The sequence below is a fragment of the Crocodylus porosus genome, unplaced genomic scaffold (assembly GCF_001723895.1).
Source record: "Crocodylus porosus isolate Cpor-Errol unplaced genomic scaffold, CroPor_comp1, whole genome shotgun sequence".
Lineage (NCBI taxonomy): Eukaryota > Metazoa > Chordata > Crocodylia > Crocodylidae > Crocodylus > Crocodylus porosus.
Window position 1 is genome coordinate 117254544 of NW_017728947.1, and position 25292 is coordinate 117279835.

Sequence of the window (25292 nt, forward strand, 5' to 3'; positions counted from 1 at the left end):
GGTCTTGCAGGAGTTTGTGACCATTCGACCTCGTCATCCCTTGGGGCGCTCTGGTGAACAAACGTCCCCCCAGATCCTGGTGGTCACCCCTGATAAACTTATAGTTTCCCACACAAAGCAGGGCACGGAGTGGCATGCAATTCCAACTCTCTCCACTTCCCCAAGAATATCCTGCAGAGACCTCACCTCCAAATCCAGGCTTCACCTCCAAATCTCTGCACAGGACTCTGATCAAGCAAGAGCAAGATGCCATCCCACTGATCCCAGTTCATCCTGCTAGGCCCAGACTTTGGGAGCCTGGTGATTTCAGTGAGCAGAGTCATGCTGTGCATGTATGGAGATAAAGCCAGATTCGTGCTCCTTGCCGCCAGTTCTTAGTTCTAGGAATTTCAGGCATAAACCATCACATCGTTCTCAGCTCTATGACTTTCTGTTGGGGAGGTGGCCACCTAATGCATATATGGGATGCCACATCATGACCCTCTTTGTGGCCTTCCATTGTGTGCAGAAGACGTTCAGCATCTTCAAAAGCTGACATGTCCACACTCCTCCATTCAGAGGCAATTATGAAGTCAACACAACAAGGTCAATATGCAAAGCTTTGGAGTTATACCTCAATAGTTTAGATTCAAAGCCCCTGAAGTCAACAGAAAGGATCCACTGGCTGCATTAGGTCAGTTCTTCTGCTTGGAACTTACATTCATTTAGTGGGACTTCTTCAAGCCAGATTGGCCAACAGATGTGACCATGCTGGCCTAAGGTCCTTGCCTTGATGCTCTGACTGTACTTGTGGTGAAAAGAAGAAAAAGTACTAAATAAAGTGTATTGAAAGTACATCATGTCCATTATGATCCCATTTGCCGACCCGACCCCATGGTACATGAGGTCTGCTGCCTGCCTGGGGCTCGGACTCAGGATGTTACAGAGATGATCCCAGACCACATTCAACCCTTGGACCACTACCCCATGGTCCTAATGAATGTGGGAACAAATGACACGGCTGGCAGTAGTCCAGACCACATCATGAAGGACTACAAGGCCCTGGGGGCCAAGCTCAAGGAGATGGGGGTGCAGGTGGTATTCTTCTCTATTTTCCCAGTAAGTAGATGTGGACAGCGCCATGAGGCCTGCATCGAAGTGGCCATGACCCACACTTTCATGCAAGGAGCATGCTTGGGTGGGATGGGCTTCATCTCTCCCCTAAAGGCAAGCATGTCTTTTCCTCCAGGTTGGCTGATCTTGTATGGCATGCTTTAAACTAGCTTCGCCAGGGATGGGGCCACAGGGGGATGTAAGGACCTTCTCCAGGCAAGACAGGTGATGAACACAAGAAGTACTCAGGTAAGTTACAGGGGTCCGGATAGTCCTAGGATCAAGGGGGTTGTGCAAGCACCCATAGGAGGCCTTAAATGCCTCTATACTAATGCTTGTAGTATGAGGAAAAAGCAGGAGGAACATGCCCTCCTGCTAGTTATCACAAAACTGGACATAGTGGGGCTTATTGAAACATGGTAGGATTCAACCCATGATTGGGTGGTAAACCTTAGGGGCTACAGACAGTACTGGTGGGATAGAGCAGGGAGGAAAGGCGGGGTGTCAAAGAGCTATACACATCCTCAACAAACAGGACGGGGTCAGAGGAGGGGCAGACTGAAGTGCTCTGGGTCAGAATACAGGGGGGTCATGGGAAAAGGGACTTAACGGTGGGGGTCTACTACAGGCCACCCAACCAAGGGGAAGAGCTGGACCAAGAATTCTCAGGTCAGCTCGCAGAGGCAGTTAAGTCAAGGGACATGGTCATCATAGGTGACCTAAACTACCTGGACATCTACTGGGAGGAGCAGTCATCCAGGGTTCAGGACATCTCCCTCACTGGGATGCAGGAAAATTTTTCTGCAGTCAAAAAAGGAGGGAAACTAAGAGCTGTATTCTCTAAGGGAGGCCTTGGGTCAAACCAGAGGTTCCACAGGTCTAGAAAGGTTGAGAACTACTGGCCAAAAGTGACAGGAAATACAATCTCTGCATTTTCTCACTTTCTCCTGCCTGCTCCTATTTTCCATTCAGGAACAAACTTTGTATAATGCATGTTCCTGCTGCACTTTTTCTTCAAACAGTCTTCTTCTTCTGTTGCAAACACACGCTGCACTTGGGCATTTCAGCACCTCTTGGAATTCCCCTCCTCACCGCAGAAGAGACATGAGGTCTGACTTCCCACACTATTACTAGGTTTACCACATACCCGAAGGGAGGTACCATGGAATAAAACAAGGCAAAGTGCTCACCGGGCCTTGTAGGAGATCGGAATTCATGAGTCATATTTCTACCCATCATGAGTCATTGATTCATAGAAACGAGGGCTGGAAGGGAGGTGACATCCAGTCCAACCCTCTGCTCAAAGCAGGACCAGCCCCAACTACATCATCCCAGACAAGGCTTTGTCTAGCCATGTCTTCAAAACCTCCAAGGATGGAGAGTCCCCCACCTCTCTGGGTGACCTGTTCCAGTGCTGCACAACCCTCCTAATGAGAAAGTTATCCCTAATATCCAACCTAAACTTCCCTTGCTGCAGCTGGAGCCCATTGCTCCTTGTCCGTCACCTGCCCCCACTGAGACCAGCCCAGCTCCATCCTCTTTGCAGCCCCCCTGCAGGGAGGTGAAGGCTGCTATCAAATCCCCCTCGGTCTTCTCTTCTGCAGACTCAATCAGCCCAGTTCCCTTAGCCTCCTCTCATCAGTCATCTCCCCCAACCATTTTCATTGTCCTCCACTGGACTCTCTAATTTGTCCAAATCCTTTCTGTAGGGGGGGGGGGGCCAAAACTGTAGTGGGGGGACCAAAGTCTTGCCGCAGTGTGGTTGCCATCTAAATGGCAGTGTTTTGGAGGCTCTAGGTTGAGTGGGAATGCCCCGGTCACTGTGCCCGTGCACATTGAGACATACACCATCAGCGTGGGAGAATATTCCCGAGGTTTTCAGTCTTTGGCAAATTTCAGAATCACTTCATAAAACGTCACTAGTGGCCTCTTGGGAATCACAGCACGGAGCAGCTGGAGATCTCTGTCAACCAGCCATGGAAACTGCCCAAACAAATGGAGTCCTTTCTGGTGTCTGCGCTGCATCCTTATAGATAACATGTTTGTACCTTACTCTCTTCTCAAATCAGAAGCAAATTTATCCTATACTTTTAACAAAAACATCTTCAATATTTTTAGCTTTTGGGCTCCTTAGGATAATCATTATATCAATGGTATTAAGTGTTTATTCCCTATCAAAACCTTGTTCTAAGAAAAGGAAGAAATAGTTCTCATTGGCTTTTTTAATGTGGAAATAATATCAGCAACTTGAGTCTAAGGTATTAATTATTACTAAGAGAAAACCTTGGACTATGTTGATTATTTCTTTTTCATGCCTCCCTTCTGTTCCCACACATGGATGCTGCCTTTATACTTTTGGCATCACGAGTTAAACAGGGTAGGTGCGAAGATCCTAGTACAAAATGATATTGAGCATCTGTTCCTGTGAATCCCATCACATTTTAAGCATGAAGCCTACAGAATTTTAATACATATCCTCAGAAATAAACCATACTCAAGATAGTTTTGGCATCGTGATGTAACCAAGTGAAAACACAAAGTAGTTTAATTTCAGTGGTACCTATAATCTGTTTGCATTTGGATATAACTATAGGAACATGTATGAAACATAGGCTAAAGGGTATAGGACACCTTTTTAAGTCTTCAAAGCACCCATTAAAAGACACCTGGAAGCATAATGAGGCTATTACCCAGGGTGTCATGCAACCCATTTACTCTTTTCCCCAGTGTTGTGGCATCTTCAGGTAGCAAGATTCAGACCAGGTTTTTAATAGCACCCTGCCCAGATGTGTTTGTTCATAGTTTAGACCAAATCAGTAGTTTAGAGGAAGATGAACTTGCCTTAAATAAGGGGCTTGGCTAGGCTGGATCTGTGGATTGGACTCCAGGGGCTCCTCTCAGCCCCCTTTGTTCTGATGTCATCACCTGTGGTTTTGGACTAGATATTGGACACGCACAGGGCCTGAGCTATCCCTTGGCCTCAGTGAGGTATTGACTTTCTCAAGGGCTGGGGGCAGCAAAGTCAAAAAGTGAACCTGGCTCTCTCCAGTCCTGGTGCCTTCATCAGGTGAACATTTTTCTTCCCATAATACTTCCTCCTAGGCACCTGCTGTGAGCTAGGGCTAAATTGCTTATGGTGTTGCCCTTGGGTTGACTACACTATGTGAATAATATCTGTATTCATGTCCAGCGTCTGTAAGCACACTCTTACCTTGCAGTGGTGGGCGTACACGTGCATGTCAACATCATGTGCTCACACAGACATGCATGCTCACATATATACGGTGGTCCAGAGCAGACCACCTGAAACCTGTTTCATCTACACATTTATTAATGAACCTTAGATATTGCACATTTAGTTTAGTACTTGGTTAATAAAGTATTAACTAAATGTGCAGTGCCTACAGTTACATGGTTATTTAGTGACACTTACAGTTCATTAGCCTAATAACACTGCGCAGTAGGCTATTAGCACAGTTTTTGCCATGACACACTACTGCACAGTATTATTAGGCTAATGCACAGTACGTGTCTCATGCGGACATGCCCAGACTTGACCATTTTTGCCGTAACACTTACTTACAGCCCTCAAAGAACAACAGCAAAACACATGAACCCTGTTGCAATGCCCTGACAATTATTATTTCTAGAAGCACCAGTAACCTTATGGGAAAAAGCTTCATCGGGCTCTTCTTGCCTCACTCTTAGTATTTAACAGCAACTGATTTTTTTTTTAATTTTTTTTAAATCAAAGGCTAAAGTCGTGGCCTGGGTCATCCCCTACCTGGTTATCCATGTTATACCCAGCTAAGGCCAGAAGCGCTGGCATGGCTGGTTCCCTTGGAGCTGGGGTGCTGGAGTTGCCTGGTTCTCATCCCTGGAACACGGTGTGTGATGGGGCTGCCTTGGTTTCAAGGAGGTCCGGGTGCCTGGAAGTCTGGAGGTACGAGTGCTGGAGCAGATTTTGGGAATTTGTGCTTGTGAAAGCTTGTTGAAACCAAGACACATCAGTTTCAACCATCTGTTGAAATGTGTTGGTTTCCAGCCAGCTGTAGGCAAGAACCCTTTGTGCCTAGTGCTGTATAGGAAGAATTAGAGAGAACGCCCTTACAATCAAATGATTATGAATTAGCAAATAAGTAAAGGTTCAAGGCAGGGTTTATTTGGGGGTTGGGGAGGGTTGCGGGGTTGGTGATCTGGACACTTCATGTGGACTTGGCCTTCATCTGAACACTTACTTTTACTCAAGCTGTGTGGGTGATTTGAAAAGCATTTCTGAACTTCCTAGCAGCTGCCGACATTGCACCAATGACATAGGTGTAAAAGCAAGTGAAGCATACACTTCTGGCATTAAAAAAATGACTTCTGGCCTGAGCAATGAGATGAAGGATGCTCTTAATACTCTCTGTGCAGGCAGTTAGATTCTTTATTGATTTCTCTGTAAAATCATCAGCAGACACAAAAATAAGCCAGGAATTGAGAATAATATCAGAAGTGCTCTGTAATCCTCTCTGTGAAAAGCCACATTGGCTTAGACTAGGCTATGTTTAGGGGGAGAGATGGATGCTCAGATAGCATCACGCCTTTCCCATTCTTAGATGACGAGTTGTGAACAAAGTAAGACTAGGGAAGTAACTTATTTAGGGAGAAAAGACATGAACATTAAAAAAAAAAATCTAGGGAAATGATAGGCTGAAGGCAGATGGGTTTGGAAAGACACCAGGAGGGTGTGAATTGAGAGTAAGATTTTCCTTTTAATTTTTAAATAGCTTTAGCAGTCCTAATTTTACATTACCCACCCCAAGACCAGAGCTACGTAGGTAGAAACAAAGACTAAAAAAAAATTCAGGTGGAAAATTTGGGTGTGTGACTGAGTCAGTGCCTGAGTCAGACAGGCATGCACCATCTGCTGTCCGTGCGGCTGGCCTGACTGTGCCTTGCATTGGTTCTGCAGACGGGGGCTATCTCCCAGCTCAGCGCTCTGACGCTGCACGTACGGGCACTGTGGTGTGGACAGAGGGCATCTGACTGACTTGAAACCCAGAGTAGTGGAAATGGCATCCTTGCCTTTACACACTTATGTCGTTACAGGGAATATTATTAGATAGGCAGACAACTGGGTCAACAGCTGCAAGCAACGGGTAATTATTAACGGGCCTATGTCAGAATGGCAAGAGGTTTGGAGTGGAGTCTCACAGGGGTCTGTCCTGGCCCCAGTGCTGTTCACTGTGTTTATTAATGTTTTAGATCTGGGGTGGGTAAAATGCAGTCCTTAGGGAAGATCTGGCTTGCTAGGCCATTCTATCCTGTCCATGGGGCCCCTAACAATTTTAGAAAATTGCTATCTTCCCATGGATGCTTTTCTAAGGCACCAGTGGCAGCAGGACCCAAGAGGAGGTGGCAGAAGGAGCTGGCTGCAGGACCCAGGGGCTGCAGCATCAAGGCCCTCCTAGCCCTGAACTACCGGCAGCTCCCAACCCTGCTAGGCACCGGCTTCTGGCCTGGTGCCCCTAGGGCTGCTCCCCTGCCCTTCCTTTGTCTAGGAGTGCAAACTCAGCTAAGGATGGGGGTGGACGGGGGGCACAGCCAGTTATTGCCCCAGTCCTCGGGGCTTGCCAGACCGGGTCAGCTCCTGCTGCCTACTGCAGCCCCAGCCATGCAGCCAGAAGCCACACGGTGCCAGATCGGTGGGCAGGGAGAGGAGCAGCAGCAGCAGGCGGGAAGGTAGGGAGCGGCAGGGGGAGGGCAGCGGTGGCAGGCGGATGCTGGGAAGTGACAGCGAGTGGGTGGTGGGGAGCGCAGGGCCCACTCTGGTACCCTGGGGTCAGGGGTAGCAGGAGGGCAAAGCCCAGCCTGAAAGGGGCTCTGCCTGCTGCAGGCCATGAGGTTTCCCGGGACAGTCCCATCAGCATCTACACATGTGTTGCTGCAGAGTTAAAAACTCTGCCACAGGATAGTACTTGTGTTTACAAGTACTAACCTACAACAGAGTTAATTAGTTTTCTCCATCCTAATAATACTGCTTGTTTAGATGCCGGGGCATTTCCTATGGAGCTAATTGGGCAACTCTGCAGTAAATGTCTCCTGTAGATGCACTCAGTCGCATGAATTTGGTACATATAGAACTGAAAATAAGGATTAATATTGGTAAGTGTAACTAGCCATTTAGAAGGCAATTGCTGTGTAGGTTTTCCTACACAACGCCACCAAGACTTTTCAGTCTAAATCTGCACGTTTCCTATTTTAGTCTTTGGCCTACACATTCCCAGTTGCATTTTTTTTTCCTGTTTTTGGTAATATAGGCACATCTTTGCTCAAAACTAATAGGAAGACTCATGTTACGTTTTTAACCAGAATATGAATCAGTTCTTCTGATGAATCATAAAAAATTACCATCATTCATCCAGTTGGTCATATAGGGTGTTTGTAGATGAAACTGGAACCCTGAATTGAAGCAGTGAGTTTTAAAAAACGCCACTTCAATTTAAGGCTGATTAACCCCCTGTGTTGTGCACACACCCCACGGACTTACTTTCTTCTCCGGTGGGAAGGGCGAGCTGCCGGTGGGCGGAGCAGTTCCTGGGCTCGGGGCGGGGGCTGGTCCTTCCCTCCACAGCTGCAATAGACCCCACCCACCTGCAGGCACCTGGCTCAGTTTAACGTGTCATGCACACACGCCCCTCGTTTGGTCTACACCCGGCCTTGCAAGTGCTTGTATGTGAATTAATACAGCCATGCCCTGAGAAAAGATCCTTAAAGATGTTCAGGTGTGGCCCTGCAACCTTCCTCAGCCGGTGAGCTTTTTCCCACTTGTCTCTCTTGAATATTGTTCATAACATTTCTTAGGTTTTGAAAAGATGCAAATTTATTTAAGCCTTGGAAAACTGCCTAAATTCAGACACACCTACCCTTACATTTATGTGTAGCTCTCCAAAAGATTCTTTTTTTAACTGTATTTAAAAAATTACATAAACACACACTTTCTGACCTACTGTATAGCCTTTACTAGGTGTTGCACAAATATTTAATTCCACACTAAAAATTAGAATGAGTTCATTAAACTTAATAGACTTAAACTGGCATGAGAGAGAAAAGACACAGTTCTTTATATTCTTGATTTGCAGCCAACACTAAAGTAACAACAATATAAAAGCACATTTCTGAAGCTTATTTAAGATAGAAATAAAGAACTACCAATTGCATTTATCTATTTTGTACAATGCATGCATTACAATGACTGTCTCTTTAATGTTACATGAATGTTAAAAAGACACCTATGAAAACTATTATTGTTTTTTGGCAACCAGCTGTCACTGATTTACTGTTGGGGTGAGAATCTGATTATTTCAGTGAGAATATTGCTTTTAGTCTTCATGTATTATTATCCCAGAAAAGCCCAGTTTATATGTAAGATGATAGATATTTCTTCTTTTGGAATAATATCTAAAGATTTACAGCAACTTAAATTGATGTTAAGTATGTAAAGGTGGTTGGTTGGGAAATGAACAGAAACCAAACTTGCAAAAAATGTCACTTCGGTTTTTCTATTGGAATTGCTTTTTGGTCAGATTTTTTTTAAAATTTACTACAGATTCTGGTGTATGTGATATAAGAAAAAGAAGTCAAAGCTATCTTTCCCAAAATAGGAGTCTTGCTGCCTTTGCTTCTCTTTTGTTGACTATAGGAGAAAAGTAATAGGATAAGACAAAGAGTCCTTGAATCTCAATGGCTTTAATGGGAGTAAGAGTTTGGGATTTCTCCAGGCTGGGTCTGATTTTGAAAAAGTTTTCTCCAGTTTGCATTCAGGGTCATTCCATCCCACTGAAGCCTTCACCAGTGATTTGTCCTACATGAGGGACTTGCTGGACCTTATGTTGTAAGCCAAACACATGTGAAGCATCTTAGTCTTGATCAGCTTAGTAGAGTAGTCACACCCTCAGGTGAAAAACCTGCTCTGACTGTCCTTCCCATGCACAGCTGCAACTTGCCCCTAAACACCTGGAGAGCAGGGCAAGGCTAGGAATAGGACTGCCATGTCAGCTTCAGCAAGACCAGAGAGGCCTGGGGAATCACCTTCCATGGACCTCTGGTCTTGCTGAAACCAACACAGTGGCTCCACACTGAGCAGGGTTTTTGGCTTAAGCCCTGGCAGCCCTGCTCTCAGCACAGAGGTGCTGAAGCTCAACAACACCAAACGGCTTCCTGGGGGCTCTCTGGTCTTGTTGAGCTGTGGTGGGTCTGCACTAAAAGCAGGGCTGTCAGAGCTTAAGACCAGCAGCCCTGTTTTTAGTGCGGAGCCACTGAATCAGTTTCCATGAGACCAGAGAGCTCCAGTGATTCACCTCTGGAGCTTGCTTGCTCTGAGGGGCCCAATCCATAGCTCAGGTGGTGTTCATTGCCCATGCCGTGGCTGGAAGAAGCAGAGCTGGTCTGGGCACCGCGGCTGCCAGGTGCTCTGGGGCTGGGGCAGTTGCTCTAACCATATTCCTGGGGGGCGAGGCACCATGCCCAGGTCCATTGCACCCCAGTGTCCCCACTGACCCTGACTCAGGAGGGGCCACTGCATTCTGAGATACTGAAGGACTTCAACTTGGGTGGACAAGCTATGGGAAGTGGCCACACAGGAGAACAGGAACAAAAATTAGGCAGATTAGAGATAATCCTGCCCTGAAGTGGTATAACTTTAAGCTGAATAATGAGTGCTTTAAGCTACTTAAAACATGTTAATGTGTAGCCAGTCCAGTGGTTGAGAGCTCCAAAAGCTGCCTAAATTTACCATATAAGTTACTAAATAACAAGGCCCTGTTTTATTATCCTTAAATATGCAGCAAGGTGCATGAGACCTTACAGGTCCTAAAGTGTTCTCTGTTGTGTTTCCATCAGTAGATTTAGTTTGCTGAATTGGCTTTCAAGTGGAAGTAAACAGAGAAAGTAAGGTGCATTCCTTTGCTCGTCACAATAGAGCACACGGAAGCAGTGGTAGAAAAGACTTATGGGCAAAATTTAAACTAAACTCATCATGAAGTTGGCATAGAGTAATGTTAAACCAAGGGGACTTAAGTATCTAGTTAAGGGCTTTCGTGAACCAAAACCTTGACATTTGCATGTATTATAATATTGAAAGTGATGCATTATGACCGGTTCTGTCACCATGTGACCCCTTCTGCCTATTTGCATACATTTTTCCTTGCTTCCACAGTGATCTTTAGCTATCTTAATCCAAAACCATCACTGTTATGATTCAAACACTCCTCATGAGAAGTACACAGAGCAGAGATACTGGTTGTTTGAAGAAGTATACACATTACTTGTCACTAACATGAACCAAATATTGAAAAACAAATTGGAAAACATTTCCAGAGTCTCAAGCAGCTATTTATTGAATGGGTTTCAGTTTGACAAATGGCTCCAGACTCATAAATATTCATACTCATAGATTTTAAGGTGCGGTACCACCATTATCATCTAGCCCAGCCACCCGCATAGACCAGTCCAGAGAACCTCACTCAATAATAGCTTCATCAAACCCAGAACTTCTGTCTGAATGACAGCACACCCTCAGCAGAGATATCCAGTGGTGGGTTCAGGTAAGGGAGCGAACACACACTGTTTCTAGGCAGGTGCTTTTAATGATTATTTAGCCTCTCTCTCTTTAGTCTGAATAGTCTTATTTCTCATCTTGTTATGCCTCTGTCTGCTAGATTAAAGTGCGGTCTTCAATCAGAAATCATTTATCCATGCAGGTATTTCCTGACTATGATCGATTTGGCTCTTCACCTCCCCATGCAGGAGTAAGTATGTGCTGTTTGGTTTGTGGTGCTTGTCAGAGGCAGTCATTTTGGAGTGGCATGGCCAGCTAGATACCACTGAGGAGGTCTTTTCCACCACCTTTGGTGGCCAACGGAAGGACTCCCATTGACTCCAGTGCTCTTTGGATCTGGGCTGCAGTGAATTTAGTAGGCAATATCTTCAGCTTGTGTAAATTGCCATAGCTCCATCAAAGCTAGAATATCTTTACATACATGAACCACTGTTGAGGGCCCGGGATCCTGAGGGAGAATTTGTTTGGCTGAAATTCTTTTCGGACATGCAACCGCAGATGGAAGCACAGGTGCAAAATGCAAGGCTGGCTTGCTGACAATTCATAGACTTCGAACTCAAAGCCAAGCATGATCTAGTTGGGGATGGTTTTACTTTGAGCAGGGGTTGGACTAGATGTAACCTCCTGAGGGCCCTTCCAGCCCTCATTCTCTGTGATGTTATGATTTCCAGAGGCTGGCTCTGCATGGAGGAAGGAGAGATTGTTAGCCCCCGACTCCATGCGGCGTCCAGCAACTAAGAAGATGACTGTCCAACTGCTCATAGATCCGGGTACTCGTTAGCCAGAGCAGACAGGGAGCAAACACCAGCACACATTGTTCGCATCAGCTTTATTCAGAATGGAGACAGCTTTAGACAAGGGTCCCTCACAGACATACAGCCCACAAAACCAGGAGAGCAGCAACAAACAATAGTTTTTTTCCCACATTTATACATTTTGGTTTATACTCATTAATATTCACTCCACCTCTGTCCCTCCTTTTGTTACACCGATTTCTCTTCCCATCTCAAGCTCCGCCTCTGCTTACTGTTTGCTTCATTGGCGTGGAATTGCCTATGCATTTCATTCACTTACATGTCTTTTTGCTGTGAGCACATGTCTAAAACTTTGACTTCTCTTCTTTGGTCAATGGGTGGACTTTGAACAAAACCTGGATGCCTTTGGAGGCTTCTTGACCAGTCACCATTCACCTTTTTGCATATGTTCATCTCAGATTCTGTTACTAATTACGTGTTGTTTTTCACATTCCAATCTGTTTTTCTGTCTCAGGTTGTACCATCTTCCACCCTTTTTGGGCCCCTGTATCTTATCTCATTCCTCGCCGAAGCTGGTTCACAGCACACAGACTCAATTGCTGCTTTTTCCAGACAAAAATGGTTGACAATGGTTAAGATGGTTACTTAGCATAAGCAAATGGCTGACTTAAATATCATTCTGACTTGTGGTCAGCAGCTCTGCTAGTCTACAGGTCATGCCTTGTATTCAGCTGCAAATCCAGTGCTTCCCAAGATCCAGTGTTCCCCAAAATCCAAATTATTGTCACCCTAACAGAGATAATGGAATAGGAGCTCTTCTATGCTAAGCTGATGAATTCTTCCAGTTCGAGGTGGAAGGATTTCCTGCCTGCTGGATGGGAATGGGAAACAAAGGAGAAATGTCTTGATTTAGGGCATTTTAGTATCTGGTTGTATTCCCCTGTCCAGTTTTTCCCCGCCTGTTCACACAGCGTGCCTAGAGGCTGTCTTTCTGTTATGTCATTTGGCGTGTAATGCAACAGGGCACTGGCCCCTTGTAGTGGCTAGGCCACTGGAGCCACTACAAGAAAAAAATAAAATAGTAGGAGGGAGAAGAATAGGGCAGAGTCAAAAGCTGCAGAGCAGTGAGCTATTCAGCTCTGTGCAGGAAGTAGCCAGGCAGAAGTAGATGTTATTTATAAATGGAGGTTTTTCATTGTCATTGAGTCTTTTCACAAGTGAGGCCAATTAATTTTTAAATACACTTGATATGAAAAAAACCAACCAAACAAACTCTTTTAAAACTTGCTCTGAGTATTTGCAGAATAAATATGCACCATTTCTGGCTTTGCAGTAGAGCACAGTGGTAATGCATTTTTAATTGGTGGCTCTTTTGGAGAAGGAGTGAGATGGTGGCTTGCCAGTGTTGTGAAGTACTGTTCTGAAAAGGTCAGCAGCGACCAGATGTTACACTCAGCCGCAGCACAGAGTGCCCTCGCCACAGCTGTGGTCTTGTTTCCTAGCCAATCTGTCCTTTTTCCCCCTCTTCTTACTAGGTGCAAAACTTATTTCTGAGCTTGTCTACTGTGTTTGTATTCCACTGATATTACATATGTGATCTGCAGAGCACCTGCCTCTGGCTGTGAGACCAAAAATGCTCAAAGTGGCTGCTGCTGGTTTTTGATGGCTCTGTCTCACAGCTGTAATGGTGCTTGTGAAAGGATTAATGAATGCCTTTCATTGAAAAGATTGCGATTGGGCAGAAAAATAGAAACCAGAGCAAAGGGTCTGAGAGCAGGCCCCCAGGAGGACAGAGTAAATCAAATTCATTTCATATTTTCAGGCGCAGGCATTTCTGTCACATGTAAATAAGTGATTCTACATTTTGGTTTTCTGATGGTTTCTTAGGGAGTCATGTGCTCTAATAATTTCAGCAAGCCCATAAGGGGCTTCATTGACATGATGATGATAAATATTTATCACTTGGGATGGGTGGGATAGTTTGGGTACCCACAGGCCTGGACCTCAACTCAGCGCTCATCCCAGATCCATGCCAAAACTTTTTTGTTAACATCCAAAGGCCTCTAATACCATTGCCATCCTTTCATTTCTGCTGCCCTTGGGGCATTGGCTAGCAATGAAGAAGGAAGGCATCTCTCTGGAAATAACAGGAGGTGGCAAAACGTCTGGCTTATTTGTTTTTTCTCTAGGTGGGCACAGCACCAACATCCAAACATCTGCATTTCACCCACTGCTGTCTCCATAACGTGGGAAGGCATGAAGATAAAAGCCTCTAATGCAAAAAACATCTATGTGGGAAAACTCTCCCGGACAGAGAGGTATATGGGAACCGATGTACAAAGCAACCTCTGTCAAAGCACACTTGCAAACATAGTTTAAAATTCTCTTTTGACAGAAAACCACATTAGAAACAAAGCTCCCACCTTCCCGTGCATTCATGAGTGCTACACTTCCAATGGTGGTTTAAAGCTGTAGGGGTCAGATTATCAACAGCTCCTGGCTATGCGGAGCAGGACGGTGGGAGCACAGTGGGTATTTCATAATGTGGGCCACTCCATCACCTCCCAGATTAAGACACAGGACTATTTGCTAAAGATTAAGCAGGGATTCATCAGGAGCCAAGAGAAAAATATGGGATTGTGCTGCTTTATTACTCCCAAACATAGCCGGCAGTTATTTGTTAGTCTGCGTGCCAGGGATGGCAATGAAGGTTGCAGGCAACGTTTCAGCAATGAGGGCCTCTTCAGGCTGCAGAAAAGCAATGCACAGCATACTGACGCTGCTTCAGTTATGTTTTCCTCATCACCTTGCATGCATGGACACGTGTGCATTGCACGTGGCTTTAAAATGCAGATATTGGGACTGTCGGCAGGTACAGCATGATTTTAGAACAGATTAGCCACACTGCTGTGTCCGTGATGAAGGGGAAATGTTTTAATCTCTGGAGTAATGATGCATCCTGCTTTGCTGTGTTATCTGAGAGGCGTGGCGAGCACAGTGCTTTCAAACGACAGGAGGCATCCTTTAGGTATCAGCAGTAAGCTAGGAGGGTCCACAGCTGTAAGAGATGGCTAACAAAATAGTATCTGTGGGATTCAGCTGCCTTTATCTCAGCAAGGGCGCTCTGTTAGATTGCAGTCCCCACAGCCAACCAGACCTCCTTTCTCTTTTTGCACTCTGTGGTAAATGGGATTTATTTGCATTGTAGCAGCACTCAGGGAGGTGCTAGCATGGGTCAGCAGGCGAGACTCCACCTTCGTGCTACCTCCCTGCCTCCTGTCCCTGCATGATGCTGTCACCTTGTGCTACCTGCAGCCCAGGGATGGAGTGCCTTGTTCCCCTCTGTGTGGGTGCATGGTAGAGGCAGGTATCTTTGCACCCCTTCCCCCAGCAGCCTGGATGTCTGTGCCGAAGGAGCCTGCAGAAGGAAGGGATTGAAGTCTCCATCCTTTTCGTTGCATACTGTTTCCTCCTGTGCCTTTATAGTCCCTTGGGCCAGTCATCACCTTTGACCCTCCTACCCTGAGCCTGTTCATCTCCTGAGGTCCTTGTCCAGTTAGTCTGTGTGCACTGCTGGCCCCTCTGCACCGACACCACTCAGAGAGTAGGGGCAACATCCCTGCTCTACTGCCCAGGGGCTTCATCCCAGTAGCACAGACCTGACCCTAAGGCCACTTTGTAGCTCATCCCCCAGCGTCTTTCAGCCTAGCACCTTGCTGGGCTCTCCTGAATCTTTTTAGGCCCCTTGTGGGTTCTGCCTCTTCTTCATTTTGTGCTCCCTGGCCTGGAAGATCCCTCCCCACTGTAAGCAATTCCTGATCTTGCTTTGCCCTGAGCTGGGTTGGAGCAACAAAGTCACTGGCAGCCTTTTTGACCCTATGTATTTTGACTGACTGTGCACCTTGCAGGAGGCAACAGGCACCGCTAACACTCTTCCCTGCAGCCTCCATGACTGCCATGCCCCAGCTGTGCTGGCAGCCGCTGGGGGATGGTTGATCTGTCAGCCCCTGCTAAGTTTTCTGCCAACAGAAGAAGGTCCTTGGACAAATTGTAGAGAGTCTGGTGGAGGGCAAGGCAAATGGTTGTGGGGGTGGGGGACAGGACTGGTGAGGAGAGGCCGAGGGAACTGGGCTGATTGAGTCTGCAGAAGAGAAGACCGAGGAGGACTGAATAGCAGCTTTCACCTCCCTGCCGGGGGGCTGCACAGAGGATGGAGCTGGGCTGTCCTCGGTGGGGGCAGATGACAGGACAAGGAGCAATGGGCTCAAGTTGCAGCAAGGAAAGTTGAGGTTAGATATGGGGAAAACTTCTTATGAGCAGGGTTGGTAAGTACTGGAACAGGCTACCAGAAAGGTGTTGGCATCCTTGGAGGTAATTTAGACCCGGCTAGACAAAGCCTTGGCTGGGATGATGTAGTTGGGGCTAGTCCTGCTTGGAGCAGGGGGCTGGACTAGATGTGACTCCTGAGCTCCCTTCAACCCTCATTTTCTGTGATTCTGATTCTAACAAAAATCTAACTCAGCCAGTGGTGCACAACCTATGGCTTGCCGGATGGATCCAGCCCTAAAGGGACTGGATCTAGCCCCTGGCATGGGGGACCAGTGGCAAGCAGCTCAGGTCAGCCTGTCCCCTTCCCTGCCCTGTGCAGTGCCACTGATCATCTCCACAGCGCTCCCTGCTCGGCTCTCTCCTTCCCCTCTATCTCGCATTGGAAGTCACCTCCCTTCCCCTCCTCTTGAAGAGGAGTGGCAGCCTATAGTGCTGCCAGGTCATAGGCACCTAGCCCGCTGCTCTAAAAGGTTGTGGTCCTTTGTACTAAGCAGCTGGAACATGTAATAATTGTTGGGCATTAGGCAGCAGAATAAGGGTGTTAGTAGACTGCATGAATAGAAAATCAGCTTAATTTGCAATGTGTCAAATTCAGTGCAATGGAGTGCTTGATGCAGTCATTGTCCTTCACGAAGGGTTTATTATGAACATAGTCAAGTGATTCAACATCGTATTTCAACTGTTGGTGAGTGGAGGGTTAAGGACCAGAAATGAATTCCCCGATGGAGCAGTTCTGCTGTTTCTTCTGCGAAAGGGAGTGCCTAGCAAAATCAATTGGCAAAACTGAACTGTGGAGTTGTAAAGATCTGTCATTAAAGCAAATGGACTATTTAATCTCGAGTGTGGTTAATCCCACTTCCTAATGAGCAGAAAATTATAGGGCGAACTAATGAAGTAACTGAAATAGAGAATTCTCAAATCTAAGGAGTTTTTCTAATATGAACCTACCAAGATACAATTTGTGATGCTTCGAGTGATACAAAAATGACTTTAGGGCAAAGATAAAAAGTGCAATAGGAAGAATGTGGATGATTGTCTTTGAATTGTACGATTCCATACAATGTGCTCTCCCTGATCTTTCAGGTTGTATTATTATTATTTTGTGTTTAGTGGGAGAGGTGGGAGATTTAATTATTCCATGTGGGTGAGCAGCTACAAACAAGCAGGAAATGGAAATGCTGTGGAGCAATCACAGGCATGCTCCAATACTTAATAATTCTGCAAAAACATCAGCTGGAGATTGGCGCTGAACCATTAACAATCTGACCACAAGCAAGTAAAAGACCATGCATTATTTATAGGTTGCCAAAGGCAGACAGTGGTTAACAGAAGAACACTAATGGTATTGTTTGGAAGGTTACGCAAATGATGCCCTATCCAACTGAAGACAGACATATTCATGAACAGAAAGCATAATAATGTCATGGGAGAGAAAAGAAAAGATAGAGAAGGCCAGTTCTCTGCCAGGATGCTCCTAGCATTGCTCAGCTGCACCATTTTTATACCCACTGAAACTTTGGTCCCAAACACCTTGTACCTGATGTTGCCACAGGAATAATATTAATGAAAGTATCCACATGTTTTAAAGAAAATGCTCTTTGCCTTACCCCTCACTCACAAGACTATCCTGCTGGTGTCATAGGGGTTAGGTCAATGGTAAGTGGATATTCAGCATTTGGGGGGTCAGATCATAGTTGGTCTACTTGTATGAGGCCTGAGATGAGACTGGTTTAAACTCACATTGAACCAAGTCCATAGATACCATGACTGGTGTCACCCTCCCTCAGTACCAATATAAACAAGAGCCAAGTCATGCCCAGAAGATGTTGGTAGTATTGTGACCTTCCCCTGTGTTGTGGAACAGGGTCCTCTTCCTCCTGACACCTATGAACCAGCTACTGCTTTGGCATTGAATTTACCAGGTGGGGGAATGCCTGTGTGCACCCTGCTTCTCCCTGATGGTGTGTGATATGATGTTCTTGACATCTCCTGTTCTGTTTTGAAGTGGCAATTTGGGGGGGGGGTCCTTGCTTAAAAGAGTAGTCTATGAATACAGGGAATTACATTCGGTGATCCAGGTCTCTACTAGCACTGTAGCCTGACCACCCCAGCAGTACTAGATGTAGATGTAGATATAGCTATATGCAAGGGAGGACAGACATAGTTAGACATGTTAATCTGAAGGCAAGGTAGGTTTGCACCTTATAGACTAAGCAAAGTAGAGGATAGATGGTGTTAAAAAAAATAATTGTGTGACGGGCTGGCTGGCAGTGACCTAACCCGGGGTTTTTGAAAGGGCAAAAGATGATTGGAGGACTTGGGATTCCCTTTCCACACCAATCAGGCCTCAGAGACTCACCCCCCTCCCCCGCCTGTCCCCTGATTGGCCCCTTGGCTCACCTGTAGGGGGATAAAAGAGGCAGCACAGCTGACTCAGGGGAGACTAGTGAGGGACAACAAAGAAGGAGCTTCACAGAGCTGGCAAGAGCTGAGCCAGTGGGGCGGGAGCGGTTGAAAGAGAGCCTGGAAGAGCCTGAAAGAGCAGGACCTGCAGGCACCAGCGGGACCCTCAACAGCGCGGCGTGCGGCCGGCAGGAGAGGCCCCGCTGGGCTCCAGGATCCCCTGGGAGAGGCTGCAGCCGGCAGGAGAGGATCCCCTGCTCCAGCAAGGATCTGAGCAGTGACCTGAGAGGTTCCCAGCTCTGCTTCCAGCTCTGCTTCCAGCTCCTCCAATCAGAAGCCAGGCAGCTCGACATGAGGCGGGGCTTGGGGAAGGTCAAGCCCCCTAGCAGGCTGTAGCAGTGCCACCAGTGGTGGCTGTGTGGTTACATCCCCGCCTACCCTGTGGGAGATCTGGGGTCAAGTCCCAGCTGGGGTGACTTGGGGTGTGTGAGCTAACAAGAAGCAAATCTTCTTGCAGTGGAAAGGGGCCATTGTGTTTTTCCCCCTTCTACCAAGGCCCTATGTTTCCTTGTCATTTGACATTTTGTGCCTTTTTATATTTCACCGACCCGTATTGTTTGTTCTGCTGTTTGTGTTTTATATTTTGTTAACCCTGTTTTTTGTCAATGATTGTAAGTGTCTAACCTTCGTTGAATCCTGCCCCCTTGGGGCATTGTAGGTCTACTATACCCTCTGATTTGTGCCTGTTATGTTCCCAGTATTGAAAGGTATATGGTCAAGTCCCTATTGGTGGTCTGGCTCTGCTCTACACCTCCTACAGCACTTGTGCACCTGCTTTGATCCCTTCAATTGGAGAGGAGGTACCTCTTGGAGTACCACCCGGGTTACGTGTGTGTGTGTATATATGCCTGTATGTATGTATATATGTGTAGAGAGAGGGAGAGAGATATCTCCTTTGTTTAGCCTGTAAATTATAAATCTTGATTTCTACTTGACTTTAGACTAATGGCTAATTGTATATCTCTACCCGGGCAGTTATCAGTGAGTAAATGACAGCTCCTCCATGCATGATCTGGACACTGGGACACATTATATTGTGGAGGAAGCGTCTTTTCTATCCACACAAGCCTTTCTCCCACCTTCTTTTCATATCACCATGAGCTGCTGGAGTCCCCACCCCTTGGACCCATTGTATGGGTTAGTGCTCTGTGCAGGGGATGAGGAGGTAAGGAAACATGGGGCTGACCCTTCCTGTCCTGGGAAAGCAGCTTGCAGCTAGAAGAGGCTTTGCACTAGCTCCCAGGGATCTCCACAGCACACCACTTTCTGGACACCCCTGGATGCCAACGGACAGCAGAGGAGAGGGGCTTCATGGTGGTCAGCCTCACAGGGCAGATTTTCAGAAGGGGGTTTATCAGGTCTTTTGTCCTCACCTGGATTAGTTCAGATTTCAGCCCCTGACGGTGGTATCAGCATTTGATGCCAGGCAGCAGGAGCTCCCTTGTTATTACGGTGGCCATGAAGGGGTCATTTTCTCTTAGATGGGAGCACTGAAGACCGAGGATCTGTTTTGTCTGGGAGTGTTTTCTCCCAGCACAACACACCTTCTCTTGGGTTTGGCACCATGCATAACTCATGTCCCAGTAGCAGCCCATCCCTAGCGAACATGCTGTTTTTATAGCTTGCTTTCCAGGTAGAAGGCCTGTTTCCCTGGCTGGTAGCTGATTTCTTGTTGGGCAAAATGCAAAGGCAAAGAGACTGCGAATCAAATGTTAAAATGAAAGGGAAAGCTGCCAGCTCATCTCTGCTCGCTCCAGCTCAGGCCTGCATACCTGCTGGCTAGTGTGCTGCTAGGACTTCTGCTGGTAAAATTGCTCTGTCCAATGCCTCTGTCAGAGCAATTCCTGGAAGAAGAATGGGCAGTTTAGGTGCCTTTGAATCAGTCCACAAAAAACAGACATTAGAGGTATCCCAAGCAGCCTGATTCCAGATCATAGATTCATAGACAAGGACGGCTGGAAGGGACCTCAGCAGGCCACATTTGGCCCAACCCCCTGGTCCAAGCAGGACCAGCCCTAACTACATCATCCCAGCCAAGGCTTTGTCTACCCAGGTCTTCAACACCTCCAAGGATGGAGACTGCACCACCTCTCTGGGGAGCCTGGTCCAGTGCTTTACTACCTTCCTCAGCCTTTCCTCACCTGTCATGTCCCCCATCCCTCTCTCTACAACTAATTCAAGACAAATTACCTTTAACCAGCATGAGCTAAACACATAGACACAACTCTCCGACACCTCTGGAAACAATGGGATTTGCAGTCGGGTTCCTTAATGGCTCAGTCCATAGCCTGCTAAAGTCGAGGGGCAGATTTCCTGCTTCCAGGCACTTGCATGGCAGTTCTGGGCACCGGTGACTGTCACTAGGGCAAAGTGTGGCTTGGAGCATTTCACAGCAGGGATTTGCAACGTGGCTGCAACAAGAGCAGCTGGCTGTAACTGGAGAAAATCCCCAGGGTTGGCAAGACCATGACTTCCCTCTCTGTGTGGTCTAGACAACCCCACCTGCATCACAGAGAATTCATTAGTTAGTATCTGGACAGCCCTGAGATGCTGTAATGTTCTGCGTAGATTTGTAATGTTATTAATTTCCATTAATGTCCAATAGGGGATAGAATGAAAATGCGGCTTTCCAACTTAGCTTGAGGGTTGCTTGCTCTACACCGGAATAACTGGAACAATAACACCTCTCAGCAACTGTGCCTGCTTATATTAAGCTACCAAAAGCTGTCTTTAATAATGACATCTGTAGTTTTATTACTTGATAGAAGAGTATCTAAAAAAAGAATTTCGTAAGTGTAATACATTGAATAATTACCTAGGCTTTATATCACTCCAATATATGATTCCATACATAGGAAACTTCTGAGTATAATTAGTTGATTAAGCTGTTCATTTCGGAAATAAATGATTTTTCAATGTGGATTGATATTTCTATCTTTTAGTGTCAATGGACTTTGTAGGAAAACAGGCAATATTACTCATTCACTAACAGAACCTCACATATTTTTACCTGTAACAAAAATAGCAGGTGTCTCCTCTAGATACAAAAGAACTTGAAGGAGCTGTTTCTTCCTTCTCTAGATCAAGCTGCATATAGTGAAAGCTATACAGTAATTTTACCTTCTTTAGAAATATGAATGAGCATATATAAGAAAAAGAAGGCAAGTAATGCTTATGTGGGGGCACAGCGGGACATAACATTTGTATAGGCACTTCCACATTCTGCCGCCCTCTGACATGTATAAGAAACTATGCATGGCCATACATCTGCAATGAAGTGTCCCTGTCCCCTTTAGATTTGATTTTAAAGGGAACTCTTTGGCAAGGCTTGGAATTGGCAGTGCTCTAGTCTGGCCCTGGGATTTTTGCTGTGCTCATGTGTAGGACTAGCCCTCTTGTTCATGGCATTATGAGGGCATGCAGCACCTCAGTGCTTCACTTTCCTTCCCTGGGTAAAGGTGGGTAATAGTGCCTTATAAAGATTGAGGGCAAGGCAAGTGCATTAGCGTTTCATTCCTCCCTTGTGGGTGCAACTACACGGGATGTTTACTGACTAATCAGCTCTGCAGTTAACCTCGCAGCATCTATATGTAGCTCTATAAGGCCACAAGAAACTAATACAACCCTGTGTAGGATGGCACTGGTAAACACAAGTACTATCCAATGGCAGCGTTCTTTCGTACTCAGCTAGACACGTGTAGATGATGACTGGGCTGGCTAATGAGGGTATGAGGATGCTTCAGAGTGGGGCTGCCTGCCGGCTACCACTGTACCGGAGCACCCTTGTGCCCCAGCCACCCCTCCACAGCACATTGAGCTGGGCAGGAGCAGCCCCAGGCTGATAGGCTGCACTGCAGTCCTGGGTGCACATTCAAACACGGTGCCCAAGAGCAATAAACGCCAGTTTGATATGCACCGGAGTTTCTTGCTGTGCATTAAGTGCAAGTGTAGATACACCCTGTGAAGCCAGCCAGCTCAATCTTTCTGATGGTGGCTGCCCATCTTAAAGAGGTTTATTCAACATGTCCAGGTTTCTATTCTTCCCAGCCATTCCAACATGGCAGCTCTGCATGGATCAGGTCTTGGCTCCCCATCCATGTATGTACAGGCAGAGAAGGCACAGCACGGCCCCCCTCCCCTTGCAGATGGTGCAATATGAGAGGCTCCCAGAGAAGCCAGGCTGACTTCCTAGGAACTGGGGATGATTTCCTCAAAAAAATGTTCCTCATTGCAATGCAGACCTCATAGCAGCCATGTCAGACTCACAGTAAAGGAAGAACTTCCCATGCACCGGTGCAGGCCGGGGGTGACGGGCTGGGCAACAGCTCTGCAAAAAAGGACCTGGGGTGACACTGCACAAGAAGGTAGATATGAGCCAGCAGTGTGACCTTGTTGCCAAGAAGGCTCCTGGCATCCTGAGTGCATGGGTAGGAGAGCTACCAGTGATCAAGGGCAGTGATTCTTCCCCTCTGTTCAGCACCGGGGAGGCCACATCTGGAGTCCTGTGTCCAGCTGTGGCCCCTCACTACAGAAAGGAGGTGGACACATTGGATAGAGTCCAGTGGAGGACAATGAAAATGGTTGTGGGGCTGGGGGACAGGACAGGTGAGAAGAGACTGAGGGAACTGGGCTGATTTGGTCTGCAGAAGAGAAGACCGAGGGGGACTGAACGGCAGCCTTCACCTCCCTGCCGGGGGGCTGCAAAGAGGATGGAGATGGGCTGGTATCAGTGGGGGCAGATGACAGAACAAGGAGCAATGGGCTCTGGCTGCAGCAAGGGAAGTTGAGGTTAGATATTAGGAAAAAATATCACTAGGAGGGTGATGAAGCACTGGGACAGGTTACCCAGAGAGGTGGTGGATTCTCCATCCTTGGAGGTGTTTAAGACTCAGGTGGACAAAGCCTTGGCTGGGATGATGTAGTCGGGGCTGGTCCTGCTGTGAGCAGGGGCTTGAACTAGATGTGACCTCCTGAGCTCCCTTATGGCCCTCATTTTCTATGATTGTATTATTTTAATTAGAATAGGACACACACAAAACATGAAAAGGAGATTCCCAGGCACAGTCATTAACAGAGAGACTGGGTTTGAAAACCCAGATGACGCATGAAAACATAATTAACAGAAAAAGAAGCATTTTCAATTACAGCTGGATGGTCTGTTATTGCAGCTCATTCTTTACAAATTGGTTGGGGACCTACATTCTTAGCCCAGAACTGCAGTCCCAATGGGACGAGCTGTTTGTATAAAGGAGATGTTCAGAGGCAAGTACCAGAAAATTCTGTCTTTTTTTTAAGCATTAAAATTTGAGCAGGTCAAAAGTTAGAATTTCTGTTCCATGAAAAACTCCAATGTTTCTGTACAGTTTCCTTTTGAATGGGCACAAACACTAGACATTGAAACATTTCGCACAGAAAGGAGATGGTTTCAATGCTTTTGAAAGGAAAATTTTGAGGCCAAGTGGAGCCGTGGGGTGCCTGCTGTTACAGAGCAGACTGGGCATTGGCAGCCAGTCTGGGAGTCCAGGGAAGTGAAGTGGGGAACACAGCTGTGAGGGCCTTTTGAAGCTGACATGGCTAGGGATGCCAAGATTTCCAAATAAGTCTTAGCTCTCCAGAGCTCCTGATAATGCTGAAGTGCCCAAATTCTGGACCTCTTCCACAGACTGTGGGAGCACTGAGGTTCCCGATTCGAGGATAGTTATGGCAGGGAGGATTGCTCCATAGCTGCAGGTCTTGTTCACCGGGAGCTCACACTACATCTTGGCAGGAAACCAAGGAGCCAGGATGTCACTGCGCTTTCACTGCATGTTGGCAGAAGTTCATTGCAACACCAAAACATTCAACCTCGACAAGCCGGCACTTCCCAACACAGGCAGGTCTGTTCTTGGAAATTTCCCAACCAGCAATATGTACAATGGTCTCACATGCTCAGTCATGCCATGCCTTTAAAGATGTTAGTATAAGAAATATAACGCAAAGATTTGTGCTTTTTGTTCACATGCTGGAGTGTCTACTTTGTCGAGCCAAAAGAAAGCTTGAAGAGCTACTCGCTTCAAAGAGCTGCGCTACAGATGACATGTATGGTCAAGGCACAAATGGGCCAGCTCCATCATCTGAGTCTAGAAATGTTACAGTCTTTGGGCTAAGCAGTGATGTTAAACTAACACAGTTGTACCAGTATTGTCGGTGGTGATCCCTCACAGTCAAAGATGGTCGCTCCCATGGGCCAAGTAGAGGGTGGTAGATGATATATACCAGTATAAGCCTAGCTTGCATGTATACATCTATTCCATTCAAATATTTTGGAGGGAAAGGGGTTAGCTTATATTTGCATGGGAAAGGGTATGCACTAAACTGAGCAAAAGTCACTTTTATTTTGGAATAAGAGTGTGTATAAGGGGCATTGGCAGCAGTATAAAAAATAGCTTAACAGTAGATATCATTCTAATTATAACAATATAGCAAATAAACACATTTGGTTGCTGATAAATACTTAGATTCTTGAGAGTGAGAAGGTAAAAAACAAAACAAGAAGGAGGTATGGAGGGGAAGAGAGGAAAAGTGGTAAGTGCCAAAGTGGAGCAAAAGTTCCTGATTGATGTTCCAGTTATCTGAACAACTGGCCTGCAGCTGTGGAACATTTATAAGGCAATGATAATGGGGTTAAATGATCTTCCAATGAGAACTCCTGACACATACCCATGAGTCATTATAACCAACAGTTTTGTTCAATATAAATTATCTCTGAGGAGAGTTGATGATTGGCAAGATTACAGCTTATGTCACAACCACCCTACTTTAGAGATACCTGAATTGTTGACTTTGTGGTGTGTATAATCAAGTTGCAGCAAGAGATGTTAGGTTAGATATCAGGACAATCTCTCTCATTAGGAGGGTGGTGAAGCACTGGAACAGGTTACCCAGACAGGTGGTGGACTCTATCTTTGGAAGTTTTTAAGACCTGATTAGACAAAGCCTTGTTTGGGATGATGTAGTTGGGGCTGATCCTGCTTTGAGCAGGGGGTTGGACTAGATGTGATCTCCTGAGGGCC